We start from the raw sequence: 13,673 nt of genomic DNA, 5'->3' as shown, positions 1-13,673 counted from the left end.
CTCCTTGGAGCATTCAGCATCCTCTGCCCCTCCGTGCGCTTCCCACAGTGAGTCCGCCCAGGCGGGGTCCTGGGGAAGCCACAGGGTCCTGCACCCCCACTTTGCAGTCAGATGCGACTCTCAGCCAGCCAGTAAAAGAGAGGTTTGTTCGATGACAGGAACACGGTCTAAAACAGAGCTTGTAGGTACCGTGAACCAAACCCCTCGGCCGGGTCCATGCTGGGGGGCAGTGAGCCAGACCCCCATGTCTGCACTTCACTCCTCGTCCCCAGCCAGCTCCAGACTGAACTCCTCCCCCGCAGCCCCTTCTCCTCTGCTCAGTTCCTTTCCCAGGCCAGGAGGTCACCTGACCTCTTTGTCTCCAACACCTTCCGCTGGCACCTTTGCAGAGAAGGGGCCCAGGCCATCAGTTGCTAGGAGACAGAGTGCCAGGCATTTAGATGCACTGGCCCTTCGCTCTGTAGCAATCAGACACCCTTATTCCACCACCTAGATACTTAAGAACTGCATAGGGGACACTGAAGCACCAACACAGTATTCAGAGAAAACATTAAGAACATTCCCAGTTCGCCACACTTGCTTAGAGATGTCATTCTTTCTGCCATCAGGCCTCTATCTTCCCTGATACTTTGTTTCTATCTGGAATCAAATGATGTCCCTGTCTCCATTCAGACCTTTGGTAAAACTTCCACTGATTTCAATGAGATCAGGAATTGCAGCTGTTCATAGGTACCAATTAGAGATTGGTTTCACTATAAATACTATATAACAGCTCAGCTGCATTCACTCCCAGCATGTTTGGTGCCAGTGTCACCGCCTCTGCAGCCTGCACGCGCTCAGTTCCATGGTCCACCTGAATGGCTGTGGAGAGGGGGAGGAAATGAACTTCAACCTGAAAATGGCTGATTCCATTAAGAAAACTTGAAGCCCATGATGTTCGAGTGACTTTGAATTTTTCCAGAATCCATTGCTATTATCCTTGCCTCTCTGGCTGAATGAACCTAAACACTTTTATTAAATTAGCCAGTTGTTATGTCTCTTCTTACACCACGGAAAGCAATTTCAGAGACTAATGACTGCAGGGCCCCTCACAATAGTAGGAGTAACCTTTTATTGTTACAGCAAGTCTGGCTCAGGATGGTGTCATCTGCAGTGACATCTTTTGGACAAAGTTGTTAAAGCAATGTCAATATATAGCTTGGCTTTCATTTAGCATAAATTAATTCACTTAGAACCTCAGCCAAAGTCTATTGAAATCAGTGGAAAGACTTCTATTTACTTCAGTGGACTTAGAATCAGACCCCAAAAGACGGGGGAAAACCCCAGTATGGTCGGTCTCTCTCTCTCTCTCTCACATTCTGTATTTACTTGTCATTGGGAGAAAAGATCTGGTTGGTATTTAAGCAGATCAATGAATAACATCTGATAGCCTCTCTAAAACAAAATCTACTGATAGGGTAGAATGATCTCTGGTTTAGAGGAACATATTTTATTTTTGTTTTCTGCTTCCCGCTCTGAAATGATGTTGTCAAAAGGGAAAAAGGATCAGGAATTAAAATGGGAAAATTCATTTTAAAAGGGGAGGAGGGGAATGACAAATCCTGTAATAAATATCAGGAAATTTTTAACTCCATACAAAAATGTAGGGATTTGTTTTGGTGTGTGTGTGTGTGTTTGGGAAGAGGGGAAGGGGGCAGGGCATGTTTTGTGCTTCTCATTCTTATTTGTTTTAATGTTGTGTCTGGTATAAATAGCTCCTTTGCAGTATGGCAATAGTGCCCTTATTTGTCATGTTCTTCAGAAGCTAGAGATATGAAGATGTGTAATAGCTGCATGCCAACCAACCACCGCCTCCATACTGCTGTTCCATTGCTGTGGAACTAGGGGTTGTCATCATTCTTTTGTAGAACCCGAGTGTCTGCTTTTTTATTGCCACAAATCTCCACAGGCTGTAGTTCTAGAAATGATGCCTTATTCTGGGCATTACCTCTGTGGGTAAGTACAAATATCTACACATACATCCATTTTACATGGTCAGTGGGTTCCTCATGTACAGAGGCATTGGGATATTTATGGGGCTTCTCACCACCTTTCTGTCAGAATCTGTTTTCCTAATATTTGTGTTAGAGTTTTTGAGTCCAGAGTACATGAAATATTATAAAGAATGCACAATAAATCTGCTCATATTAATTCAATGGCTCTCCTGTGCAAAGCCCTTTTACTGCTACAGATATTGAGTAAACACAAAGCAAAGTCATAGCACAATGATACTCTGTAACAACTCATGATATATACAGCACAGCAATCCACATCGGGAGCAGATTTCATGTGACTTTAGGATCCAGAATGACAGGTTTCTTCCCAGTGAGGGAAAAAGTGCCAGCGGAGGAAATTATTCAACACGTAGCTGGTCGGATAAATTCTTTCCATTCAGGACAGCGTTGCCTAGACACACAACCACTTCTATTACCTAATGAGCCTGTGTGTAATAAAAATTCTGGGTCAGATCCTCAACTGATGTACATTGGCATAGCTCCCTTGATTTCAAAACCCCACTTTGTTATTGTTTTGGCTCAGAATCCCTAACACTGTGGAATTCATACTGTATGTGAAGATTTTTGGCATTGCTGCCTGCTGCCAATACTTTGCCCTGATGGTGGAGTTGCATCAAGTTTCTCAACCTGAGCAGGATCAGGCCAAATTGCTAGGGAAGAGCAGCAGTAAAGAAAGTGCTGCAAAAATTGGTGTTGGTGATTCAGTAAGTGATGCTGTTGCATCTTAGGCTATGTCTATGTTAAGATCAGAGCTACGAGTGCAGCATGTGTAGATATATCTGAGCTAGCTTTGATATAGCTAGCTTGAATAGCAATAGCACTGAAGCCATGGCAGCAAGGAGAGCGGCTTGAGTACATACATAGAGTCCCAGGTGGGTTTGAACAATCTGTTTTGCCATTCATGCTGCCATGGCGGCATTGCCATTGTTCAAGCCAGCAGACTCAGGTATGTCTACCTGTGTTGCAGTCACACCTCTGATTGCAGTGTACACAAACACTGAGTGTTGAACCTGTTCCTGAGCATGATGCTAGGGATCACTGAGCACCTGGTGGGGTCTTCTGAATGGAACACAAAAATCAAGGTCCCAGGACACCTGTGGTCATCAAACGTTGCATGGCGTTTGTGCATGTCTTTGCATAGGGCTGGATCTCTCTGCTGCTGGATATAAATAACTACTTCTAGTTTCAAAGAGAATGACTTGCAGCCTGTGGGAGAGAACTGAGCCCTGGTGTCCAAATTCAAATCTAGTAATTACATCCTTTCTGCCTGCAAATCCTCCCACAGTTTCCATTGGGTAGGATGTTTACTTTCTATTATCTGTGGTATAGTGTTGCCTTGCTGTTTACTGATAGAGATGCAGTGGCTCAGTTCCTGTAATGAATGATCTCCTATGTAATAAATAAAATGATGATCAACACTTTCCAGCAGGGCTAGTTTTTGAAAGTTGCGTTATAGAACCAGAAGGAATGTGATATAAATTGGGACTCTCAGGGGTTGGCTGGCTCTAGATGTTTGGAGGTCCTGACAATTTTGTTGAGAAAGAGGGTACTTTTCCCTCAAGAGGGACAAAATACCCGAGATTCTGCCTAAAAGCCTGATTTTATTATTTATCTTTAGTGCACTGTGGTTACAACTGTGTCTAATAGTAAAGTAGTGCAGACCTTCAAACTTTTTGTCTCTATCTGTGTCTTTATTACTGTATTATTTGGGCTCTGTCTCTTGACATACAAACCCCAGACCAAGGCCATTTCTCCTGCTGCAAGGCTATTCATTTCTCTGGATGGACTGTTATGAGTTGCTCTGGCTTGGCCCAAGAATGCAGTACTTCTTTTTCTTTTTTTCTTTCTATCTCTTCCTACCTTTTTTTCCTCTTTCTTTCTCTCCTTTCTCTTTTTCTTTCTTTTTCTCTTTCTCTTTTCACTACATCTGGCAGACTTTTACTTTAAAAAAGAAACCTTAAAAAGCTGTACCATCAAACATGACGAAATTTCTGGGGGGATTCTGGTAAATCTGTAACACGATTAGATGCTTATTTTAAAATCACATTTATACCCACCCACGTGTTAAAAATATTTAATGATAATATGCAGAGGGAAACTTAGAAAACTTTTTGGTCAGATCAGTAAAACAAATAAGTGACAACCCTTTTTATTGCACCATGAGACTGTTTTATTGGCGAATTAAAAGGAATAACTGAACTATTTTAGTTGCTAACTGGGAGCAGTATATTAGCAACAGTTTTAATAAGTGTAGAGTGACAGAAGACTGCTGAGAATCAGAAAACGAGACACTGTATTTATCCCTTGTGGAAAATTTCTGTAATAAAAGACTTTGGGTTAACTGGGGATAGATTTAATGGCTCAGGTATGTTTTTATTGGATACTCAGTGGTGAGCAATCCCAAAGGTGGTATGAGGATAGAAACGACCCTGCAAAGATGAAGGAAGGCATGAAAGGAACAGAAAGAAACAAAAGGACAAAAGTTTAATGTTTCATTGTTGCCACCAGGGAGCAGGTTTATTTTTTTTTTCTCCTTCTGTTTTTTTAATAGTCGCCCACTGTTTGGAACAATGCTCTTCTGGGAGCCAGCATTTTAGATTTAAAGCACCAGATCCTCAACTGCTCTAAATTGGGATAAGTCCATGGGCGGCAGGTATAATAGGCCAGGGGAGGCTAAGCCTCCCGAACAGCTGCAGCCCCACCCCCTTTGAGAGCGCAGACTCCTGGACTGTGGGTCTGCCTGCACTCTGCCCCGAGGCCCTGCTGCTGCTCTTCCCCTGTGGCCCTGCCTGCACTGCTCCAGCATCCCCAAATGTGCTGCCCATGTTTAGGTTAATGGAAATCAGCAGCATAGATGTGTCGACTTCCCTCAAGTGAGAATCTAGCCCTTGACCGCTTTCTATCAACTTGATGGTCAGCTTGTTACACACTGAATTCTCTTCTATAACCAGGCCTCATGTATACACCATTCACTTTTAATCTAGATTTTGCATTTCTGCAGTTGTCAAATGCTATTGACATTTGTGTTTTTGGTGACTCAGTTCATTTATTTCTGTCTCTGTTTTCCTGGGGCTAATTTTAGCTCTTTGCTATTTTCAGTGTGGATAGGGCTGTTGTGAATACTAAATATTTGCGTTCTAGTTTTTTGTCTGATTTACATTTAGGCTATGTCTACATGGGCCTGCAGTTTGGACTCAAGATTACGGAGGTGTGAATTGGTGTGCTGCGCTATAACTCTCCTGTGTGGATGCTATGTGTATAAATGAAAAGGTACCTAACTGTATTAATGTAATCCTCTGGGAGTAAGAGAATTTGAACTAGGTACCTTTCAGTTTGCACTGGGATTTATAGTGCAGCATGTTCGTGCGTGCTACAATTCACAGCCCTGTAGTTTGAATTGCAGGGCTGTGTAGAAAAACCCTTAGAAAGAAGATTTAATATTCATTTTGTTCATTGTGATTTTTTTAACATCTTAGCAAAGTATGTTCCCAAATTTAATATAGCGCTGTTCATTTGTAAGCTTCTCAGGACAGGGGCCCTGTCTGTCATTTTCTTTGTAAAGAGCTATATATACTTTCAGCACTCCATGAATTCTAAATAAGGAGCTGGGTGAACACTGAAAAATGTGTCCAATGCACCTGACCCTGTTTTTTGTTTTGAAAACTGTTGTGTGAAGTGACATGGTTCTTAATAAGCACCAATAAAAGGTGGTAGTACTGATGAAAAGGATCTGGGGATTATAGTGGATCACAAATTGAATGAGAATCAACTCTGTGATGCAGTTGCAAAAAAAAAAAAGACTTATGTTGTGGTGTATTAACAGGAGTGTCATACCTAAGATGCGGGAGGTAATTGACCTGCTTTTCTCAGCACTAGTGAGGCTTCAGCTGGAGTATTGTATCCAGTTCTGGGTGCCACACTTCAAGGGAGATATGGACAAACTGGAGAGTCCAGAGGAGAGCAACAAAAATGATTTAGAAATCCTGACCTATGAGGAAAGGTTAAAAGAACTGGACATGTTTATCTTGAGGGGGAAAAAAACCCTGATGGGGGACGGGGGACACCTGATAAGCCTTCAAATATGTTGAGGGCTGTTATAAAGATGACTGTGATCAATTGTTCTCCATGTCCATTGAAGATAGGACAAGAAGTAATTGGCTTAATTTGCAGCAAGGGAAATTTTAGGCTAGATATTAGGGAAAACTTTCTAACTGTAATGATAGTTAAGCTCTGTAATAGGCTTCCCAGAGAGGTTGAGGAATCCCCATCATTGGAGGTTTATAAGAACAGGTTAGACAAACATTCCTGTCAGGGATGGGTTAAGTTTACTTAGTTCTGCCTAAGCACATTGGGCTGGATTTGATGACTTTTTGAGTCCTTCCAGCCCAACATTTCAATAGTTCTATGGCCCTTAATTGAATGAAGAGGAACTCAAAAAAGGAATCCTTAGAAATGACTGACTTTCTCAGGCTGGATCACTCACAGATCAACAGGAAAGATGAATACACTATGCTCCAGCAGTGTGGTTTCATGGATAAGATAAATGACTGACGCCAATGGCAAAAACTCCCACTGACTTTAATAGGGCCCAGATTTCATTCTGGCTTCTAGTCCCACCTCTGCCAATAACAAGTGGAAGAAAAGGGAAATAGATAGTAATGAATATAAACCAGAAGTTAAGAATTGTTGAAAAATAAGGGAAGCTGAAGGACACAAAGAGAAATATATGGCCAGCAGACTTAAGCACAACAAAAAGGAGGTTTTTAAATATTATTATATATATATAAAATTAGGAACAAAAATAATCGTGGCAATGGTATTGGTCCATTACTAGATTGAAATGGTAGAATTATCAGTAAGAATACAGGAAAGGCAGAAGTATCCAATAAATATTTCTGTTCTGTATTTGGGAAAAAATAGATGATACAGTCTCACTGTAAGATGATAGCAGTCTTTCCATTCTACTAGCATCTCTGGAGGATTTTAAACAGAAGCTATTAAAGTTAGACATTTTTAAACAAGTCCAGATCACTTGCATTCAAGAGTTTTAGATGAGCTGCCTGAGGAGCTCGCTGGAGCATTATTGATGATTTTCAATAAGTCTTGGAGTACTAGGGAACTTCCGAAGACTGGAAGAAAGCTAATGTTATGCTAATTTTTAAAAGGATAAATGCGATGACCTGGATCATTACAGGCCTGTCAGCCTGATATCAATCCTGGGCAAGGTAAAAGTGGCTGTTATGGGACTCGATTAATAAATAACTAAGGCAGGGTAATGTATTTAATGCAAATCCACATGGGTTTGTGGAAAATAGATCCTGTCTAACTTGATATCTTTTTTTGATGAGATTACAAGTTTGGTTGATATAGGTAATAGTGTTGATGTAGTATACGTAGACTTCTATTATCTGGACTAGGTCTAGATCATACTTAGTCCTACCAGGAGTGCAGGGGACTAGACTAGATGACCTCTTGAGGTCCCTTCCAGTCCTATGATTCTGTAAGGCATTTGAGTTGGTACTGCGTGACATTTTGATTAAAAACCAAGAATGATATAAAATTAACATGGCATACATTAAATGGATTAAAAACGACTGATTGATTGGTCTCAGAATGGAAATGTAAATGGGGAATTGTCATTGAGCAGGTGTGCATCTAGTGAGATCCCTCTGGGTTAGGTTCTTGGCCCCAGGCTATTTAACGTTTATATCCATGACCTGGAAGGAAACATCACTGATAAAGTTTGCAGATGACAGAAAAATTGAGGGAGCGGTAAATAATAAAGAGAACAGTTCACTGATCTAGTCTGGATCACTTGGTAAACTGAGTGCAAGCAAACAATGAATGTTTTAATACAGCTAAATGTGTACATGTAGGAACAAAGAATGTAGGCCATACTTACAGGATTAGGGACTCTATCCTTGGAAGCAGATACTCTTTAAAAAAAAGATTTGGAGGTCATTGTGGATAATCAGCTGAACATGAGCGCTCAGTGGCCAAAAGAGCTAATGCGATCTTGGGATGCATAGATGGGACTCTCAAGTAGGAGTAGTGGTTATTTTTTACCTCTATATTTGTACTCCAGTAGCTGTTGCACCAGTGCCACTGTCCAGTTCTGATGCCCACAATTCAAGAAGGCTGTGGATAAATTGGAGAGGGTTCAGAGAAGAGCCCCGAGAATGATTAAAGGATGAGAAAATTTGCCTTATAGTGATAGAGTCTAGGAGCTCAATCTGTGTAGCTTAACAAAGAGTAAGTAAGGGGTGACTGCATAACAGTCTATAAATACCTATATGGAGAACAGATATTTAATAATGGGCTCCTCAGTCTAGCAGAGAAAAGTAGAACATGGTTCAATGGCTGGAAGGTGAAACTAGAAAAATTCAGAATGGAAATAAGGTGTAAATTTTTAACAGAATAAATAACCACTGGAACAATTTACCAAGGGTCATGGTGGATTCTCTATCACTGACCATTTTAAAATCAAGATTGGATGTTTTTCTAAAAGAGACGCTCTTGGAATTATTTTGGAAAAGGCCTATGGGGAGAGGGGGAGGGGGAGAGGGAGAGTGAGTGAGTCTGACTGACTGACTATCATAATGGTTCCTTCTGGCCTTAGAATCTATGAACCTTGGCCAAGTCACTTCACCGTTCTGTGCTTGAGTGTCTGTAGCATTGGGATAATGATAGCTTTTCTTTGAAGTGGTTTGGGATCTGTTGTGAAGCACAAAGTATAACTAGGATGCTTGGACACCACCAGGACTCTGTTGTCCCACTGAAGGAGGTGAGTGACTCCCACTGATGCCTGTAATACTGAGCCCTCTGTGCAAAATGCCTATCAACTGGTTGTAAGTGAGGTACTGTAACTTACCTTTGCTGCCACTCTTCCCAAGGACACACAAGAGCTGGAGATCAGAGCCACAGGGAAGTCCTGGCTACATCCCCTTTCCTGTGATTGTGTTCCCTTAGGTGGCAACTGGGAGAGAGGTGGCATGGTCATGCTTTCGTAGTGCTATGCCACCAGGGGATTTCCCTACACCAGGGGTCCCCAACACGGTGCCAGTGGGCACCGTGGTGCCCGCTGGGGCATCTATGTGCACCCACCTACTGGCCGCCAGACAAGCAACTGCCAAAATGCAGCCGAGAAGCGGCAACATCAAGAAGTATTGCTGCCAAAATGCCACCAATTTTTGGCAGCGACGCCTCTTGATGATACTGCTTTTCGGTGGCATTCCGGCACTGGCGCTTATTGACGTTGATGCTTCTCGGTGGCATTTCAGCAGCTGCTTGTCCGGTGGCCAGGGTCCAAGGTCCAGCGCCCGCCACACGGAAAAGGTTGGGGACTACTGCCCTACACTGTGGGGTGAGCCTCCTGTGGGTGGTCACACAGGCTTTAGCACAGCTATGTTCCAGAAGTGACTGCAGAGGGCTGACCTTGACCCTATCCTCCTTCCAGCTTATGCCCATTGCTCTAGCCAAACCACTGCCACGCTGGGTCTCGAGGAACCCCTGTAGGACTGCATTCTGGAGTGTGCAATGGGTGTGGGCCCATTGGGCAGGCTTCCAACTCCTCACCCCCAACTGCTGCACTGGGTTTAGTGCATTCAAGGCTTTCTGTGGGCATAGAGGGGGAGTGATGGGGAGGTGACATTTTCTCCTAATGCAGCATACGTTGACCCTAACTTCTTAGTGTAGGCCAGGCCTAAGAATCCTTGTACTTCACCTGTAATGCTACGCAGGAGAAGCAGCCATCTCAGGTAGTGCTGCAATGGGAAGTTTATAACTAAAGTGACAATTTCTTAATGGCTGGAATTTCCTCTTCCATTTTTTTTTGTCAATAACTATCATTCAAATGCTTTAGATCTGACATTATCTTTTGTCTCGGGATAAGGATGCTCTTCCTCCAGCCTGCCATTCTTTTCTTTTGCAGCTCTCTCACTACTACTAAAACTACCAGCTGCTTGATGAAAATAATTTTCCTGCCAACACTTCCAGGAAATATTGTTTTGCGGTCAAATGATATCCCAGGAATTCTGGATGTTCACTGCTGGTCATGCTTCCCTTCTCTTCCAGTTCGAAGCCCTGATTTCCCACCACCACCCAGCTTTCTGAATTTCACTTTTTGAATCGTAGAAGTTAGAGATGGAAAACCCTATTGGATTCGGTTAACTAGTCCACACCTACCCCTGTACTGTACAGGATTGTGCCTAGTGCCCAGTCTACTTTTAAAAGTCTCCCATGGTTTCGACCATTTTCCTTACAAGCTTGTTTTATAAAAGTTTTGGTCACCATGAAACCATGTGGATATCTGAGGACATTGGATATCTGAGATCACTGATCTGGTTGCAGTGATTATTTCACCCTTTCTTTGGCAACCTTCCTCCTCCGTTTTACTAACTTCTTTTGCTACCAGTTTCTCTACTCTAGAAAGTGGGGGGTGAACAGTGAGGTAGCAAAATATGCAGATGAGACAGTTATTTAGGCAAGTCAAATCCATAGAGGACTGAGGACTTTAGAGGGATTTAACCAAGCTAGATGAATGGGCAACATGATGGCAAATGATGTTCAATGTTGATAAATGCGAAGTAATATAGGTGTCCATCTCAAGTCCTGTATTATGGTTGCCTGCCAGGCAAACCCTTGCAAGATGGTTCATTGACTTTGTGTTAAGGTAACTTGCTAACTGCTAGCCTTTACATTGAGCATCTCTCTTAAAAGCAAAAATACAAAGTGTACCAGTTATATAATTCTGACCATCCAAAGCTAGTTTGCGTCTCTGATTTTATCTTTAAAAAGCATGCAGTATAGTTACCGGTATTTACTTTTTACTAGATGTTTAAGATTTAAAAGATTAAGAATCTTAAGTGCTTGTAGGATGGAGATGTTTAAGCATTTTCAAAGTGCATGCAGGGTGCTAGCATTTTGGGGTGCTATATGTAAGCCATGCTTCCTTAGGCTAATTGTGCAGAAAAAGAACACAATGCTGCAGTTTCATCTGCAGAATGGTGTGATTGTGCAGCAATGCTACCATTTACTGATTATGGAGTCTGCTTAGTTCCTTCATTTTTTATTATCAGCAAAACTTTAATTACAGCTTACCTACCACCTTTTGCCTGCATTTACAATGCAATAAATTTCCTTTCTCCCCATGCAATCGGCATCCCGAACAGGGCAGTGCATATGCAGTGGAAGATATTGATTCCCTGAAGAAATTATAACAGCATTTCTTCCCAAGTAAACACACACACAAAGGCTATTACAATGCCCCCCAAACAGTCAATTGTCTGTTCTTTATTGAGCAACACAATACTAGATTGGAAACACAACAAAATTATCATAGCGATTGCTAGAACTTAAAGGGAACAAAAGCAGGTTTGGGGGCAGGAATTCTGACAGGACTTGATTCTTCTCTTTAAAGACAGACGTTTTCTGTTCAGAGGTTTTAGGACTTATTTTTTAAAAAAAGAGAAAGTTGGCCTTAGGAATTTAAAACAAATCTTGAAATGATTGTATAATGTTTAAACTAATCTTTCTATTTGAGGACATCAATAAGATATAGCTACGATTGTGAACTGTGTCCTTTAAAAATGTAGTCAGAGAGCTTTTAGATATTACAAATAAGAATAGAAGGGAAAGCTCAAGGTTACTAGTAGCTGCACATGGGGTAAATAAAATCTTATAAAAATCCTGTCTGTCATATTGCTGCTGATAGGAAAATATATATACAGTGAATTAATTAAATTCACCTGAAGGTGAAAAATGTTGGTTCTTATTCAAAGGTTGTTAATTTGTTAATATTCAATGGCTTAATTAATACGGTAACCAATGCACTATCTGGCTGACCTCAGACAAGCTTTGTCAGGTGCCTTTATGCTTTATGAAGACGGCATTCCAAAATAATTTAGCGTTTAAACTCTATGGACCAGATTCTCAGCTTATGTAAACTGGCAGAAATTTAAATCAGTGCAACAATGTCAGTTAACACCTGTTGATGGTCTGGCATGTTTTCTCTCCTTAGAAGAAGTTACACAACCATAGTATTTACTCTGAAAGTCTTATCAATGGGTATGGTGTGCTACAGTAGCTCACTCTCAAAATCAGGAGAGATGCTAGCTGAAATTTGCAGACATCAGAAAAGTTGAAATTTGCAAGTGGAAAAATAAGTGAAATCTAAAGTAAATGACACTTGTATTTTTATCATTGTGACAAAGAAATCAGCTAAAAGTGTGATATGATTCATAAAGCTACAGGGAAAGGAAACTCTAAGGAAATACCCTGGCTGTCTAGCATATTTGCAGCAATATCAACGATTTTTGGATGAGATATGAAACAGAGATGAGCCCCCATTTTTGTAACACACATTACACGATGATGCTTGCAAAGGGAGAATAAGACCTAGACTAGAAAGAGGTCCCTGTTCTTTCAACAAATTTTGATTTATCTGTAATCTTCTTTTGTCTTAAAGATAAACTGTTGTAATTGCGGAACACAGGTTTGTCTTAAACATGTTGGGCCATGTTCCCCTAGAATAGGAAGAAGTAAAGAACTAGAACTTAGTTCCAAAAATGTTTCTAAGACTATAGTGCAAGAAAATGTCTGTGGTCCTGAAATGCAAAGCAATGTCCTGAAAGAACACAAGGCCAGTCATCTGCGAGAAATCTACAAAAATCACAAGTTAGGCTATGGAGGGAGTTGAGGGGGCACACGTGTTCCATACATGGAAATTAGGGCTGCCATAGGTCATGCACCAACATTCATTGAAGTCAATGGACCTCTTTTAAGACAGTACGTGTCTGAGATGAGATTGGTTTTTGCTCAGGCCATGGGAATTGCTGTAAGGGTGCTAATGCTGCTGATCTCTATTTCTGTCCCGTTTGTGTATGCTTATGTACCTTTTGGCAGCTACTCCCATGGTTCCCTATAAAGCGCTGTTCAGTGGAACGAGAGCATATTCTGTGATGCAAATTGCTTTGCTGCATTGGTGCGTACTTCTCCAAGCTATTGGGCTCCTTCCACCTGCTTTTTGGCTGAAGGTAATTAGAGTCAATTTTCTGAAGGCATTAAGTGCATCATATTTTCTTCTTTTAGGATGGTCACATGGTTAAGGTACTAGTCTAGGACTTGAGAAATGGGATATATTCCCCACTGTGTGGTACACACATCCTCTGTTACTTTTGGCAAGTCACTTAATCTCTCTGTGCCTCAGTTCCTAATCTCTTAACCTCCTAATGATGATGATGTGAGGATAAATTCAACATATGTAAGGTGCTCAGATGCTGTAGTGATGGTCAGGGCCGCCCAGAGGATTCCGGGGGCCCGGGGTCTTCGGCAGTGGGGGCCCCTTCCGTTCCGGGACCCGCCGCCGAAGTGCCCCGAAGACCCGCGGCGGGAGCCCCCCACCTCCGAATTACCGCCGAAGCGGGACCCGCCGCTGATGTGCAGCCCAGTCTTCGGCGGTAATTCGGCGGGGGGGGGTCCCCGCCGCGGGTCTTCGGGGCACTTTGGCGGCGGGTCCCGGAACGGAAGGGGCCCCCCGCCGCCGAAGACCCCGGGCTGCGCTTCAGCGGCGAGTCCCGCTTCCCCCCTGCCCCGGCCCCAGCCTCTTACCCCCGGCTCCCT

At 42.3% G+C, this 13,673-nt stretch overlaps 1 protein-coding gene across 1 annotated transcript in view; it reads left to right on the top strand.

Annotated features, from left to right (window-relative positions):
• The window catches only part of FSTL4 (follistatin like 4), an 816,966-nt gene that overhangs the window by 160,036 nt on the left and 643,257 nt on the right, over positions 1 to 13,673 (top strand). The gene's annotated exons all lie outside the window — the stretch shown is intronic.

This window comes from Mauremys mutica, chromosome 8, assembly GCF_020497125.1.
Source record: "Mauremys mutica isolate MM-2020 ecotype Southern chromosome 8, ASM2049712v1, whole genome shotgun sequence".
NCBI classification, from domain to species: Eukaryota; Metazoa; Chordata; order Testudines; family Geoemydidae; genus Mauremys; species Mauremys mutica.
Note: the sequence above shows the minus strand (reverse complement) of the source record. Positions and strands in the feature narration are given on the sequence as shown.